The sequence below is a fragment of the Parus major genome, chromosome 4A (assembly GCF_001522545.3).
Source record: "Parus major isolate Abel chromosome 4A, Parus_major1.1, whole genome shotgun sequence".
NCBI classification, from domain to species: Eukaryota; Metazoa; Chordata; class Aves; order Passeriformes; family Paridae; genus Parus; species Parus major.
The window spans coordinates 5,675,716-5,690,971 of record NC_031772.1 but is presented as its reverse complement, the minus strand read 5'-3'; positions in this window follow the sequence as shown (position 1 = coordinate 5,690,971).

The window sequence follows — 15,256 nt, the reverse complement described above, 5'->3', positions numbered from 1 at the left end:
GCGCTGGGGTAACAGGGATGGCTCTGACAGGAAAAGATGAGGGAGAATCCCTGAAAACATCATCCACCTCCAAAAAAACTCAAATGAACACCCCAAGCCTCCACACCAGCTTCTGCTACTGGGGGACCATTGGAGCATCCAAGAGAAAGACAACGAGAATCCTGGCCAGCCAAGGTGGAATGGGACCATGGGGAATTGCTGCAGTTGTAGTGTCAGTTTTCAGTTTGTAAATAAAATTTAGTAAAAGAAAACAAAATTAAACCAGCTCAAGGCACTCTTCTGAGAAGTCAGAAGATGAGCAAGGTGGCGGCCAGGGAATAAACCTCTTCCACCGCCGTGTTCCAGATGCTTCCCTGTTGGCAGGACGGGGCGATGTGGGATGAGGTGGCACTGCCAGCTCTGCCCTGGCTGCTGCCAGCTCTGCCTCGTGAGCCTGGAGTGACTCAGGGGATGGGAGCCAGCCGGGCTCACCTTGCCCGGGGGGAATGTCTGGGAGCTCAGCTCCTGCAGGGAAATGTTGAGCCCATCACCCCCAACCAGCGGCCCCGAGAGCGGCGCTGGGGGTGGGGGAGATGAAAGCGGGGTACGGGAGGCACCCCCAGACAGCGGGGACCACACCTTGTCCCTCCCTTCCGGCCCGGGGCCACACCCTGCCAAAGACAAAGAGCTTGAGCAGGAATTTGTCCCGGGGCTGGTGTCTCGTCAGGGCTTCGTCATTCCGGCCTCGTCTGGGATGTGCTGGGTTCTCGGGAAGTTCCCAGCCGGGTCCCGGCAGGAACGCGGCCCCTCGCACCTCCCTCATCCCGCGGGATGCTCCGTGCCCGCTCCGCAGCAGCTCCCCCCGGCTCCAGACAGCAGCTCCCGGAATTCTCCTGGCATTTCTGCCCCGAGGGCACCGGGGACCTTCCAGCTCTCCGGTTCCCGGGGAGGTTGGTCAGGAATCGCAGCCCCGTCAGTGCAGGGAGTCACGAACCAGCTCCCAGCGCCCAGCGCCGCTCCGGGCTCAGCCATGCCAAGGGATTTGGGAGGATTTCAGGCCTTTCTGTGTCTTTCCTAAACGCAGAAAATGAAGAGGCACTTAAGAATCTGCTGTTTATATTGAAAGCCAAAATCCCTTTAGAATTTAATCTCCCGGTGATGGATTTAATACTGTTACAGACAGGCGAGTTCTTTTTATATCACGGGGGTGCTGGGAACTCTTTGAAGCAGGATTTTGTTGCAAACAGGGTATTTGTCCCCAAGGCCCTGTCACGGCGATGTCTGGATCTGTGGGTGACAGAGTGGCCGGGAGGGCAGGTCCCACAGGGGACATTCCTGCACTGCCACACCCGGAGGTCACTCTGTGGCTGCCTGGGGTGCTCGGTGTCACCTCGGGGTGCTCGGTGTCACCTCGGGGTTCTCGGTGTCATCTCTGGGTGCGCAGTGGCACCTCGGGGTGCCGTCACTGCTAGGACCAGACCTTTTTTCTGCCCAAGGCCTCCTGGAATTCCAGTTTTCCCGGGGAGGTGGGTGATGCTCCGGGCTCAGCAGATGCAGCCCCGGCACAGGGAGCTGCCCAGCGCTCCCAGGGCTGTGCTGGGTGTGTGGCTGCTGCTCTGGGATTCTCACTCCCTCTCTAACATAAAAGCAATCCTTTAAACTATAAAAAATACCCCATCCTTTACATTTCAGCGAAAAGGGGGTGGCCCAAAGGCCGGGCCTGCAGCAGCAGAGCTCCCCAGCCCTGCTGAATCAGCCGTGGCTCAGAGGGAGCAGCCGGCACCCTCTGAATCACCGGCCCGGTGCCGCGAGTGCCGGCCCGGCTCCCATCGCTCCCATCGCTCCCATCGCTCCCATCGCTCCGGCTGACCCAGTTCCCACCTGAGGAGCCGGGGAGATTTTCCACCCCGGCCACCGCTGCCGACACCGCGCCCGCGGGCGAGGGAGGGCTGAGCTCATCCTGACGCAATGGGAGGCGAAGGATGAGCGAGAGGGAAGGGGACAGAGCCACGGGGTGGTCCCTGACCCTGCTGCGCGCACGGGGCCGGGGGATGCTCCCCGCCACCACCGCCGAGCTGCGGCCACGAGGCTGGAGGAAAACAAACACGGAGGGATGGAGAGAATAAAGTCACCTCCAGCCCTCCGTCCCAAATCAGCCCCTCGCAGTGCGCTGCTCGCCCTCACCCCGGAGCGCCCCGAGCCGGGGAGGGCAGGGCCGGTTCTGTGTGTGCTGCGGGAACCTCTCGGCAGCTGGAGCCGAGCTCCCGGCCCTCCTCGGCAATAAACCTGCCGGCAGGAGTCACTGACCTTGTCCCCATCTTTCAGCTGCTGTTGCAGGAGACCGAGAGGGGACACACAAGGTCGCTGTCTCTCGCCGGCAGCGGCTGAGTGGCCGTTTCATCACCGAGGAATAGGCTGGTGCTGAAGAACGCCCGGGCCGGGGAAAGGAGCTGACAGACGGGCGGGGGGGGCTGGGGCAGCGGGGAGGGGGCTGCGGGGGCTGCGGGAAAGCTGAGACACTTTGTCCTTATCCAAAGAGCCCGTTTAAGGTCCTGCCCCGTGGGGGGCCCTGACGCAGCCCTGCCGTGGGGCACAAGGGGTCCGTCCCCGCACAGCTCCTTCCCCTGCCCGGAAAAAGCAGCTTCAGCCTCAAATCCCTGCTGACGTTTCCCTGAGCATTGGAGCTTCCCATCGGAAGCTGCCTCGCTACCATGCATCTGTCTCGCTGGAGACTTTCTGGAATGACGTGCTCGAAAGAGCTGTCAGATTTGGTTAAAATTAGGCAGCAGACTCCAAGTTATTACTGGAGGACAGATGGACACTCTGGGGGTGCGGCGTGTGCCCAGCAGCGCTGGAAAACCGAGCCCCAGCCACCGCCGAGAGACGGGGCTGGGAGGGGCCGGGGGCTGAGGGGGACTGTGAGACACGCCGGGCTGGCCCTGGCAGATGGTGTCTGTGGTACAGGGGCTGGAAATTGGGCTAAAATCTGTCCTGGGGGGAGCTGGCCCCGCGCCGGCCCCGCGGAGCCTTGGGCTGCTGCTTTCCTCAGCCGGGGGAGCCGAGCGCTGGCTCCAGCACGGAGGATGCTCCTGAAATCCTTCAGAGAGGAGCAGGAGAGGGAGAGTGGCCACCACCCAGCCTGGCAGCCCTTCAGCAGCCGCCCTCAAGGAGAGAACAAACCGCTCAGCAGAAAAGCTGTCATTTGAGAAGGAGACCATCACCTCCTCCCGTTTCCCGAAGGACAAACCCCGTGTCCGGCAATGCCCTTGGACAGGCAGCGTGTCCCGACCATCCTCCTCTCCTGAGCAAAGCTGCTCAGCAGGCACAAGAGAAGAACCAGGGGAGGGTCGTGACAGCCTGGGAAAATCCCTCCCTGCTCTGGAGCTGCCGAAAATCCCGACACTCCCCCCATGAGGGACGGCAGGGGTTCAGGGCCTCAGGGGTCAGTTCTCCCCTCTCCCCCCGTTCCTGAGCCCGTTTCCATCCCGATGAGCATTCCCGGGGCCGGCGGTGCTGCACTCCCTGGCAGGCAGGTAATTACCATGTCCCCGACTCGGCTGTAATGAGCCCAGGTGCTCGTTTGCCATCCAAGCAATTTACTGGCAGATCCTCCAGCAAGAGCCGAGTCCCAGGGAAGGGGCCGGGAGCGTGGCTGTGCCGGTGATGGATGCGCAGGACACGGGAGCAAAATTACCTCCTCCGGGGGGAAGGGAAACAGCAGCCCTGGAAAACGGGTTGGGAGAGAGGGGAAGGAAGAGACAAAGGAAGGAAAGGAGTAGTGAAGGGGACAGGAGGTGGTGAAGGAGAAGGGAGGGCCAGGGAGCATCTCTGGGAGAGGGACAGGAGAACCAGGATCCACAGATGGCACAGGGGTGCTCCACGCCCTGTGGCTGAGGGATGTGCTGACATTCCCTGTGTGTGACATTCCCTGTGTGTGACATTCCCTGTGTGTGACATTCCCTGTGTGTGACATTCCCTGCTGTCCCATGCAGACAGCAAACCCTGGAAGGCCAGAGCTCTGTTCACAGATTCCAGGGATGAAGGAATAAAAACCCACCGTAGTTCACATAAAAACGAATCACCTCCCTCCAGGTCCTTCAGGCTGACTCAAATTCCTGATAAATTTCCCTGTGTTTGGTGTTTCCATGTCCAGCATCACAGCTGCCTCCATGAAATTCCAGTCCTTAAAGAAGACCTGTAGGAAAGGTGGGGACAGTGATTTGGGCAGGGACTGTTGTGACAGGCCAAGAGGAGATGGCTTAAAAATAAAAAGGGAAGATTTAGAATGGATGTAAAGAAAGATTGTTTTACGATGAAGGTGGTGAGAGCACAGGCTGCCCAGAGAAGCTGTGACTACCCCATCCCTGGAAATGTCCAAGGTTGGATGGAGCTTGGAAAAACCTGGGATACTGGGAGGTGTCCCTGCCCATGCCAGGGGTGGAATGAAGTAACCTTTAAAGTCCTTTTTCAACCCAAACCATTCCTGAGCTTCTTTTCCAGACCCTGCCAGGCTCCTTTCCCCAGGGGCTGCTCCAAACTTCCACCCATCACCTGGTCAGAACCTTTCCCTAATTCCTGCCCTAAATTAATTCTTCACCAATTTAGAACCATTTGATCTTGCACTGATATAACACCTGGAGTTAAATGCCTTCCCTCCCTATTTGTATTTTTCTCCCACAGATTTCCGGGGAGTCATTCCATCTCTTCCCAAGCTCCATTTTGTGGAGCTGAGCAAACCTGTGTCCCTGCATCCCCTGTCAGCAGAGAGCTCTGGTGACACAGAGCCTGGAATCAGCTCCCTGAGCCACAGGCGGGCGCCTGCAGCAGCCCAGGCTCAGCAGGGTCAGGTCCCAAGTTGCTCTGAGCATTTACTGCCCTAATTCTGCTCTGCACATTTATCTCATTTGCAGCTGGGCAGCTGATCCAAATGTGAACGTACCCAAAACAGCCAGTTCAGCATCCCTGCTCCCTGGAATGGGGCTTTTCCATGTGCCTGTGCTGCAGAACAAGGGATTGGAGCTAACAGAGGGCTGGGGAAGGCCCAGGCAGAGATAAAACACTATTAAAAAAACCAAATGATCTAAATGTTAAGGGAGGAAAAACTTAATATATTAAATGTAAATCTATTTTTGTTACATCTGTTCAGATCCTTTAAGGAGCTTTAGGACAGCTGTTCCTATATCCCATTTAATCTTGATGTTATTGTAATGAGCTAAGGCTTGGGGGCTGAGCTGATTGTCTCTCCAGGCGAATTCCTGAGCACCAGTGAAAACGCTGCTCCCAGCCTGGAGGGATCCCAGGGATCCATCCCAGGGATGGCTGGGTTTTTCCAGGCCAGGAGGGGATTTGTCAGCCAGCAGCCCCCCAAAGCCCAGGGGACACGGTGGGAACACCCCAGGCCTGGCTGATGGAAGTGGGGACACCCCCCCAGTGCTGAGCTCCAGCCCCACTCCCGCTCCTGCAGGCACCAGGGGAGGGGAGGGCAGGGAAGGGAAGGCAGAGCTGCTGCCTGTCCCAGCCTGCACACCCAGCACACCCTGGGGGCCCGGGCTGAGCCCCCCTCCCCTCCAGGCTCCCCTCCTCCCATCCCTCCTTCCATCCCTCCCTCGTTCTGTCGCCCCTCCTGGGCCAAGCTGCGGCCCCTCCTCCAATTACCTTGCCCCAAGTTGTCACATCCCCTTTTGCTCCTCAGCTCTTCCCCCACTTTGCTGGCAGAGTTATTCCTCTGACATGAGAGGCTTTGTTTTTAATTTCCTAAATTACAGCATAATTTAGGCTAATTATTGCTTTGTCCCTCTGATCTTATTAAACCTTTAATCCCTCGGTGATTCCCCACCCAGAGCAAAGTCTGCTTTTCTCACATTCATTCCTGCTCTGGGTCTGCTCTTGCCTCTTGCCCGGGGCAGCCTCACCTCCCAAACCGGCTGCTGATGCTCTGGATATTCCCTCCCTGGCTCCCTGTCCTTCCAGTGCCATGGGATGCCCTTCCAGAGGCACGGAGAGGCTTGGCATGAGGGCAGGAACCCCTCGGGAGGGATGTGCCACCCTAGGCTGGCCAATATTCCTTTCACTGCAGTTTTAAACCTCCCTGGATTTTGATCCCAGGCCCTTTGGGGTGGCACATCCCACTGAGCACCACGGAGACCCCATTTCCAGCTCCTCCCATTTCCAGCTGGGCCAGGGCCAGGCTGGACGGGGCTTGGTCCAGTGGAAAGTGTCCCATGGCAGGGGGTGGAATGAGATGAGTTTTAAGGTCATTTCTAACCCAAACCATTCTGGGATTCTATGATGGGAAGCCTCTGGCAGGGACCAACCCCATTCCCTCCTTGCCAAGTCTACAAACAACTTTTAATAACCCCTTCCTGCCCCCCACCCAATTATTATTGACTTCCCAAAGTCTGGAAGGCTCCTGTGGGCACCATCTTCCCAAGCTGCCCGAGGTTTTCCATGCTGGGATGTGCAGAGAGTGTCACCAATCCGTGGGCACCCGGGGCCACCCGAGCCACTGCTTCCCAAGGAATGAACCACAGGATGAGGGAAAACAGCCCTGAGCGGTGCCAGGGGAGGTTAACTGGATATTGGGAAAATTCTGTCATGGAAAGTGTTGACAAGACCTGCCACAAGCTGCCCAGGACAACGGGGGATTTAAGAGACCCGGGGATGTGGCACTTGGGGACACAATCAGTGGTGGCCTCGGCAGCACCGGGGAATGGTTGAACTCGAGGATCTCAGAGAGCTTTTCCCTCAGGTGACCCCCAGATGGATCCAGCCAAGGCACCAGCATGGAATGCTCACCTTCATTTGCTTGGGCAAAACAGATGATGGAAATTTACTTTTTATAGCTACAAAGTTGAAGGATTTTCTGACCACAGGCAGCAAAAATCCCCTTAATGAAGCCCCAGAGCTCTCCAGGGCTTTGGGAAGAGCTCTGGCCCCCGGCCCCCCTTCTCCACTTGAAGTATTGTTTCTGTCTTGAGTCTCCTGCCAAGAATCTCTTCAGCTCTGCAGCTGGATTTGATACAGGGGTGGGGAGAGGAGCTTAATCACAGCACTAAAGAGAGAAGCAGTTCTGGGGGAGTCTTTCAAGGAGCAGAGTTGAAAGAGTCCTTGGGAGTGAAGGGGCTCCCGCTTGTGCTGCCCAAACAGGGGAAAAAAACCCACCCCAGAAAGGCCAAACAAAACCTCGCCCAGGCTTTGCTGCCTCCAGTTCATCACAGGCCCTGGATTAAAAGTAGGTCATTAAAGCAGCTGAGGGCAGCCCTGCCCGTGGCACTGAGATGATGGTGGGAAATCACAGCCCCACCGAGCCTCCTGGGCCTGGACTGGCCCCCAGTTCCCAGCTGGATGCCAGAGACACCGCAGCAGCCCCAAACCCCGAAGGAGCAGAGCCACGGTGACCTTCTGGCATCCACGGCCTGAGAGGATCAGGAGGAGGGTGAGGAGATGCAGGGATCAGCTGGGACTGAGCGGTGGAAGCAGGACAAGGATGCTGTGACCTGGTTTTGAGGACTGAGCTGGTGCTGGGGCTCCAGAGAGAGCAGGAACGCTGCTGGCTTCCCATCTCCTGCTCACCTGGATGGGGCTTGGAGGAACCTGGGATAGTGGGAGGGGTCCCTGCCATGGCATGGGATGAGCTCTAAGGTCCCTCCCAATCCAGACTACCCCAGGATTCTACAATTCTATGCCCTGGCATTGCCTGGTGCCAGACAAAAGCTGCTGCCCAGAGCTGCAGGATGGGATGAGGAACTCTGCTCCCTCCTCACAGGATGCCTGGCACTGCTAATGATTTCCACCTCAAATGAACTCTGGCTTTGGTGCTGCCGCCACCCAGGGCCAGTGGCACCCAAAACCCAGGGAATCTGGCACAGAAACCTTTTTCCTGCCACCAAAATTGCTGCGAGACCAGGGCTGCCCTTCCCACAGCCACATGGTGCCTCTCTCCCAGCTCTGCCAGCTCTGTGCAGCCCCTCCTGAGGCTTCCCTGTGTCCATCCTGCCCCGAGGGTACCAGGAGGGATCCATGCCAGAATCCTGCTCCGGCACCATCCATCCTGGGAGCAGGACCCCAGCACCAGCAGGAGGGCAGGCTCGGAGGGTGACAACAGAGCAGCACGTGGCTTTCCCATGTCCATTATTGCTACCGGAATTTTTGTGTCCTGGGAAGGACTGTGGCACCTTTGCAGCTTGAAAAAGCCAGGGGGGAACGTATTCCTTGTGGTCCCTGTGATGGGATTGGCACCTTCCCCCTCAGGGGGCTCAGAATGTGCCAAGAGTGTCACAGCTCCTCTTCCTCTTCTCCCAGGATGAGCAGAATCCCAGAGAGCCCCAAAGGGAGAGGAGAGACAGGGGAGGGAGAGGAGAGTGGGGGGGCTCAGCCCCAGATTAATAATAATAATAATAATAATAATAATAATAATAATAATAATAATAATAATAATAATAATAATAATAATAATAATAATAATTATGATGATGATAATGATGATGAGCTGTTTGCCTCAGCCATAGAAGGAAGTGCCTTCAGCTGTGGCTCCCGGATTTGCTCCGTGGAGCTGCAGGGATCAGAGGAGAGGCTGAGATTCCTGGTAACACTGATTACAGCGAGCACAGAGCTGCAGGAGCTGCCACATCTCTCAGGGCTGCTCCAGGTCTCTCACCCTCCTCACCGCAGGAGCTCCGAGGTTTGCAGTGAAAGCTCCCGGCTGGATCTTCCCGGGGCTCAGGAAGCCACAGGAGTGGTGGGTCCTTGATGCTCCAGCTGGGATCTGGACCCACTGGCAGATGGATGGGACCCCACAGCACAGATGGGGACCACAGCACGAGGCGTCCATGTGGGAGCATCCTGCTCCTCACCTCGCCCAGGGATGCAGAGAAGGTGGGGTGACCCTGTCCTGGGACATGATTACCCCCCAAATCCCCCCTGGCAGTGCCAACAGGACCCAGCCCCCTCTCCCACCCCCACCCCAGTGCATGTGCAGACGTCCCAGGTGGGGAGACAGGATCCAACCCACTCCAAACCAGGCTGATTCCCGTCGTCTTCCAGGTGGCCGAGCCACCAGCCAAGGAGGATGCTGAGATCTGCAGGACCCTTCTGCTCCTCCCGGAAGGAACCCGCAGCCTCCCACCAGGCCCGAGCATTTGGAGGCCGTGGAGGAGGAGGGCTGTGGGGGCTCCCCATGCCTGGTGCCGTCCCCCTGTCCCCACCATGGGGGCACAGCCCCTTCCCGTCCCCTGCCAGCTGATGGCTTGTCCCGTGGCCAGCGGGAAGGGGCTGCCTCCAATGAATATTCGATGCCAAGTCCAACCAGGCATTGAGGATCTTCAGCTGGCCACGAGCACCCCCCTCACCATTCCAGCTCCCTGCCCCCGGCTCCGCGCCTGCCGCCAGCCTGGGGAGGGAGGATGTGGGGACAGGGAGGATGGAAATGGTTCCAAACGCTTCTCTGAACCTGGAATGGCTTGGAGGTATCTCTGTCCCAGGCTGGGGGGTGATCCCTGCCTGGCTCGGGGGTCTCTCCAGACCAGAGCTGTGCCAGGGCTCCAACATTCCAGGAGCTCCGACAATAGCGAGGAAGAGCTGGCTCCGCTGGCGCCGCGAAGCCTGGGCTGCCGGACTCGCCACCCACGGCACAAAAGCAATTAAAAGTTGCACACAGAGGCCACAGTGAGGAATGAGGACACGTAGCTGTGTCACCACCACTCCGTTCACGCCTGTCACACCAGCCCAGCCGGTCTCGGGGGACGCAGCCGGCACAGGGATGCCGGGGAGCTGCTGCTCCAGCAGGGTCAGGATGTGCCAAGTGGTGAGAAGCAGGGGAAAAGGAGGCCTTGGACAAGCAAAACTTCCTCCCCCACCATTCTCTCCCTCAGCCACGGCTCGCTGCTCCCATCCCATAAGGCCGGTGACCAGCATTCCCATGGAAAACCTCACGGAGAGGAGTGGGTGTGGAGCAGGATGAGGCACAGGAGTGTCCTTGGGGGGGTGGCGGTCCCTGCAGCCCCTGGGCCGGCACAGAACAGAACAGAACAGAACAAAACAGCACAGCACAGGATGGCACAGCACAGCACAGGATGGCACAGCACAGCACAGCACAGCACAGCACAGCACAGCACAGGATGGCACAGCACAGCACAGCACAGCACAGGATGGCACAGCACAGCACAGCACAGCACATTGTGTAACGTGGCCAGGCCGTCAGGACACATCTCATCACCCGTGGCCGCGCTCCCGAGGAGCCGGAGGCGGCGGCTGCCAGGACACATCAGGCAGAGCCGGCGGTGCCGAGCAGGGACCCACGGGGGGAAGGGGAGTGGGGGACAAGGCTCAGCTCACACAGGAACCCCCCGTTTGCTCCCCGTGGAGCATCACCCACCGCCCAGCCCAGAATAGACACAGAATCCTGGAATTGCTTAACTTGGAAAAGACCTCGGGGGTTTTCCAGAGCACCCTGAGGTGGTGGAGCAGGACACATCCCTAGGGATCCCCTTCCCATGGCTCCCATGGCCTCCCCTTGGCTTCACTGCTGCAAAATCCTCCCAGTCTGGGCACACACACACCCTAAAAAAACCTAAAGAAAACGAAAAAACCCTAAAAAACCCTAAAGCACACACCCCAAAAACAACCAAGCACCCCACTAGGGTCCGTCGATGGGAAGAGATGCCTTAAATCCCTCTTCCTGATGCTGGGGAACGGGAAAGTGCTGGAGAAAACCCCAATGCAACAAGAGGTGTGAGAATAACAGATTTGGGGTTTCCTTCAGCAAGCAAATAATAACAAAACCCAAATCATTTCAAGGATCCCAGAACAAACAAAAAACACCACAAAAGCAAACGCCGTGGTCTGCACGAGGGTAAACAAACAATCCCACGTTAAATACAGCCAGAGAAAAGGCCAAGTTTGTTTGGGAAGGGAGAGTTAGGTTGGAAAAAATATTTTTAAAAGTGCTCCCTATGGCTTCACCTGATCTCCCAGCTCTGACTCCAAAGGCAAAGCCAAAATATTTGATTTAAAAAATGTTGAAGTGAGACATTTTTATATTTTTAAAAATCCATTCTTTTGGCCCCGAACCCAGAATGAATGAATAGCCCAGTCCAGTCCAAAACTGCATATTTTTTGTTGAGCGCAGCATTAATCGGACACATTTCACCGCACTCTGGTAGAAACAAAGAGACCACGGCAGAGTCAATTCCAGGTTTGGTGCTGGAACTGGGGAGCTGGGCACGGGACACTGGGCACGACCGGCCTGCCCAGAGGACACAGGGAAGTGGGAAATGTTAATTACATGACTTCTAGGGTTAAACCATTCCTTTAAAACCCTGCTGGAGGGGAAGGAATGGCTTCCTCACTTTGCAGATGGAGGGTGAGAGCCAGGCTCCCCCAGGCCCCTCCACTGCGGCTGCCCCAGCACCCCCCCAGCTCCTGGGTGAGCTGGGAGCATTCCCAGCTGCCTGCTCCTGCTCCTGGTGGGATAAATCCCACATGGCTGAGGAGACTTTTGCTCCACCAGCATCCCCTGATGCTGGAGATGGGAGGGGCTCCAAGGTGCCCATCCTGGCTGGAAAACCCCACCCGCAGCAGGAGCAGCGCTGGTGCCAGGTCAGGATGATCCAAAGGGTCCAGCTGCAATTCCTGGTTTCCCAGGAATCCTCCACCTTCCCTTCCTCCAGAGATTTTCCTTGCCCTGGGGCTCAGCAGATGCCGCCATGCTCCAGATCCGTCCTCCCCGCCCGTCCTGCCGGGGCCGTGGGGCCTCTCCCGGCTGCAGCCGCGCTCTGGCCACGCTCCGTGCTTGGCTGCACTCCCTGAAAGGGCCTTTCTCTCGCATTCAGGGCAGGATTCGCCCGCACGACCCTCCCTGCCTCTCTCCCGAGCCAGAGCTGCCACGGAGAAGAACAGAGGGTGCCCGGAATGTGGCAGGGCTGGAGCATCCCATGGAGCATCCAATGGAGCATCCCATGGAACATCCCATGGAGCATCCCATGGAGAATCCCATGGAACATCCCATGGAACATCCCATAGAACATCCCATAGAACATCCCATGGAGCATCCCATGGAACATCCCATGGAGCACCCCATGGAACATCCCATGGAGCATCCCATAGAACATCCCATAGAACATCCCATGGAGCATCCCATAGAACATCCCATGGAGCATCCCATGGAGAATCCCATGGAACATCTCCAGGCAGGGCATGCCCCAGACCCACTGCTGCTCCTAGAGAACCTTTTTGACTCCAGCCAAGCCCCCTGCCCATCCCCAGATGAATGAGGGGGTTCCAACATCCATTCCTGGTGGGAATTCCTGCGTTCCCCTCATATGCACAGGGGTTCTGTGCCTGGAAATCCACCTCCAGTAGCTGGGATCACTGGGAAGGTGCAAAACCGACTCTGGGAAACCCCTGCAGGATTTTCTTTGCTGAAGGGTGGTCAGGCCCTGGAACAGGTTGCCCAGGGAAGCGATGGAATCACCTGGAATCATTCCTGGAAGTGTTTAAAAAACATGTGGAAGTGACACTTGGCAGTGCTGGGAGAACGGTTGGGCTCCACGATCTCAGCGGGATTTTCCCACCTTAATGATTCTGTGATCCTATGATAAGACATGGAATAAAATCCACCCCCAAGGCTTCGCTGTCTCTGCCTGAGCTGTGAGTGAGGTGTTCATAGCCTGGGATTTCCTGGGATTCGGGATGAGCCCCCTCAGCCTGGCTGCCCCTGCACAGCACACCCCACACCCCCCCAGCCCTCTGCACCCCCCAAGGATAGCCAGGCTCATCTTTCCCGTTTATTAACAGCTAATTACCCCTCTGTTGGTTTTGAGAAGGATCGCGGGATGTTTGGAGGCTCAGCCTTCCTTAACCCTTTCCCCCCAGGCTGGGACGGGTTTCCGGGTGACCCGGGGGCCCGCAGACACTGCGCCTTTGTTCGGCTGCTCCGGCTGCCGGGATATCGGGATATCGCCTTACGAGCCGAGCGCTCCGGCCCCACTCCCGCGTCCAAGAGCAGCAAAGCCCAGCCGGCACCGGGATTATTGTTGGAAGCCCAGGGAGGGCGAGGAGAGGTGTCAGGCTCTGGCAGGGCTGGGACCGGGGGGAGGTGGGATGGACACCCCAGCAGGACCCACCTCTGCCTGCTCTGAGCTGCCTTCTCCCGCTGGGATGCAGCTCAGTCCTTCCCCATCCGTCCCTGGGAAACCTTTTTCTCATGATCCCCTCAACCCTCGCTGTGATCCAGCCCCTGCAGGTCCCTCCAGCGTGGCCCTGTAAACTCCATAATTAATGGCCAATCCTATTTTACATCAAACAGTGGGAAGCCACAGCTCATCCCGCATCCTCCTCACGAGCTGCTCTCCCGTTTCCAGCCAGGACAAAGTGATGGATGCGGGATGGGAGCTGCCATCCTTCCAGGCTCCTGCAGCCCGGGCACTGGAGCCAGCTGGGCATTGGCACAGCCGCAGCTGGGGGGACACCCGGGGGTCCCACAGGGACAGCAGCCATGGGACCCCTCCTCCCTATTTTTCCAAGGGCAGCTTTTCCCTGCTGGGGCTGAGGCAGCAGGAAAGCTCCACTGTTGATGCAAAGGCAAATAACCCCACAGGCAGCATCTCTTGCTCCTGGCTGTGGGTTCACACACTGCTTCATCTCCTCAGACATTCCCTGTATCCCTTCCCATCTCCATCTGTGTCAGGAGAAGCCCATATCCAGCTGGGGCACCCCGGGAAGCCCTTTTCCTGCTGCTGGGCAGGGCTGGCACCCCACAGCACCCCAGCCTCTGCCTCTGCCGCGGGGATGAGCCCATCCCAGCTCTCAGCAGGATTCAGGGCCTTTTCCACCCCACTCCAGACACCACCTGAGCTCCCCCAGCCCCCAGGGGGAGGAGAGCAGAGCTCCCTCCCAGCCCTTTGGAGTCTCCAGCTCGCTTTTCCTTCTGGCTCAGCTTCCCTACAAAGACCCCAGAGCCACAGCCAGAGCCAATTTCCAGCAGGAACCTGGCGCTGGGCTCGCTGGGGAGGATTACACCAGGCTGCAGGAATTAGGGGGGAGCTGGGCTGAAACCGAAGCCTCGCTCGGCCCTTCCCAGCCAGGGCAGGTCCAAGGCTGGAGGCGATCGCTGGGATGGGAACAGGAGCTGCGGGATGGGAACAGGAGCCCAGCTTGTTCTGGCTCTGCCCAAATCCCATTCCTGAGCTCTGGGTGCTGTTCTTGGGAGCCAACAAAGGCTCAGCCACACTCTTCCATGGGGTGGGATGAAGTGATGGGAGCCTGGATCACACCTTCCCCAGGTCACCTGCACCCTGCAGTCACGGTGTCCTCATTCCCTGTGCCTGGGGAACAGGAGAGAGGCACAGAGTGACCACTGAAATGGGGCAACCTCCCAGCCAGGTCCTGGCTCAGAGGATAACCCCACCACAGACTCCTGGGATTATGAGAGGCAGAACAAGCCCCTGCTGGGATCCCAGGATTGCTGAAAAGCAGGACAAGCCTCTGTCAGGCTCCCAGGATTGCAGAGAGGCAGAACGCCCCAACACTAGTGGGATCCTGGGCTGGCTCAGCAGCAGCTCTCAGGGTGGCCACAGCACTGATATTTCCCATTTTTCTCTCATCCTCCATCAAAAACAAAAGGAAAAGCTCTGTGTTTCCTTCATACCCCCTTCCAGCAGCTGGGGGACCCTCTCCAAGGGTTGTGTTTCAGGAACATTAAAACCTTGCACATAATTAACTGATGTTTGCTGTAGAGCCATGTTCATTCCTTCCTAACGAACCAAAACCTACAGGATTTATCCTGAAGCTCCCTGTTTCACTGGGACAAAGTTTCCTCCTCGTCCCCCCATGGTTTCCTAGCATGCTCCTTTGCCTTTTCCAGCCCTGTGACCCCTCCAGCCCAGCCCTTTCCTCACAGTTATCCCCGCGGGTTGCTGGCAAACCCAGGGAGGTCATTCACGGCAGCCCCTGCACATCCCGGCTGCCTGGGATATGACCAGGGAAGAGCCTTTTCAGGATGCTGGAAGCGCTGCCAGGGGAAAAAGGCTGCAACCATCCCTGCTGGCTCCGGGCCTGCCTGTGGAGGAAAAACCTTGGCAGCGCGTGACGCTTTTCTCCGAGCACTTGAGCTCCGCTGGGTCCAACTGCGGGGCCTTTGTGCGAGCGGCGCCGGGCCCGCTCCACCCGGATCTGCTCCGCCTCGGGCACAGATGGCTGCCCTGGCACAGGGATGGGGCTGGCAGTGGCACAGGAACACGGGGAGAGCTCTGGAGCCTGACCCGCTGCCTTGCCAGCACCA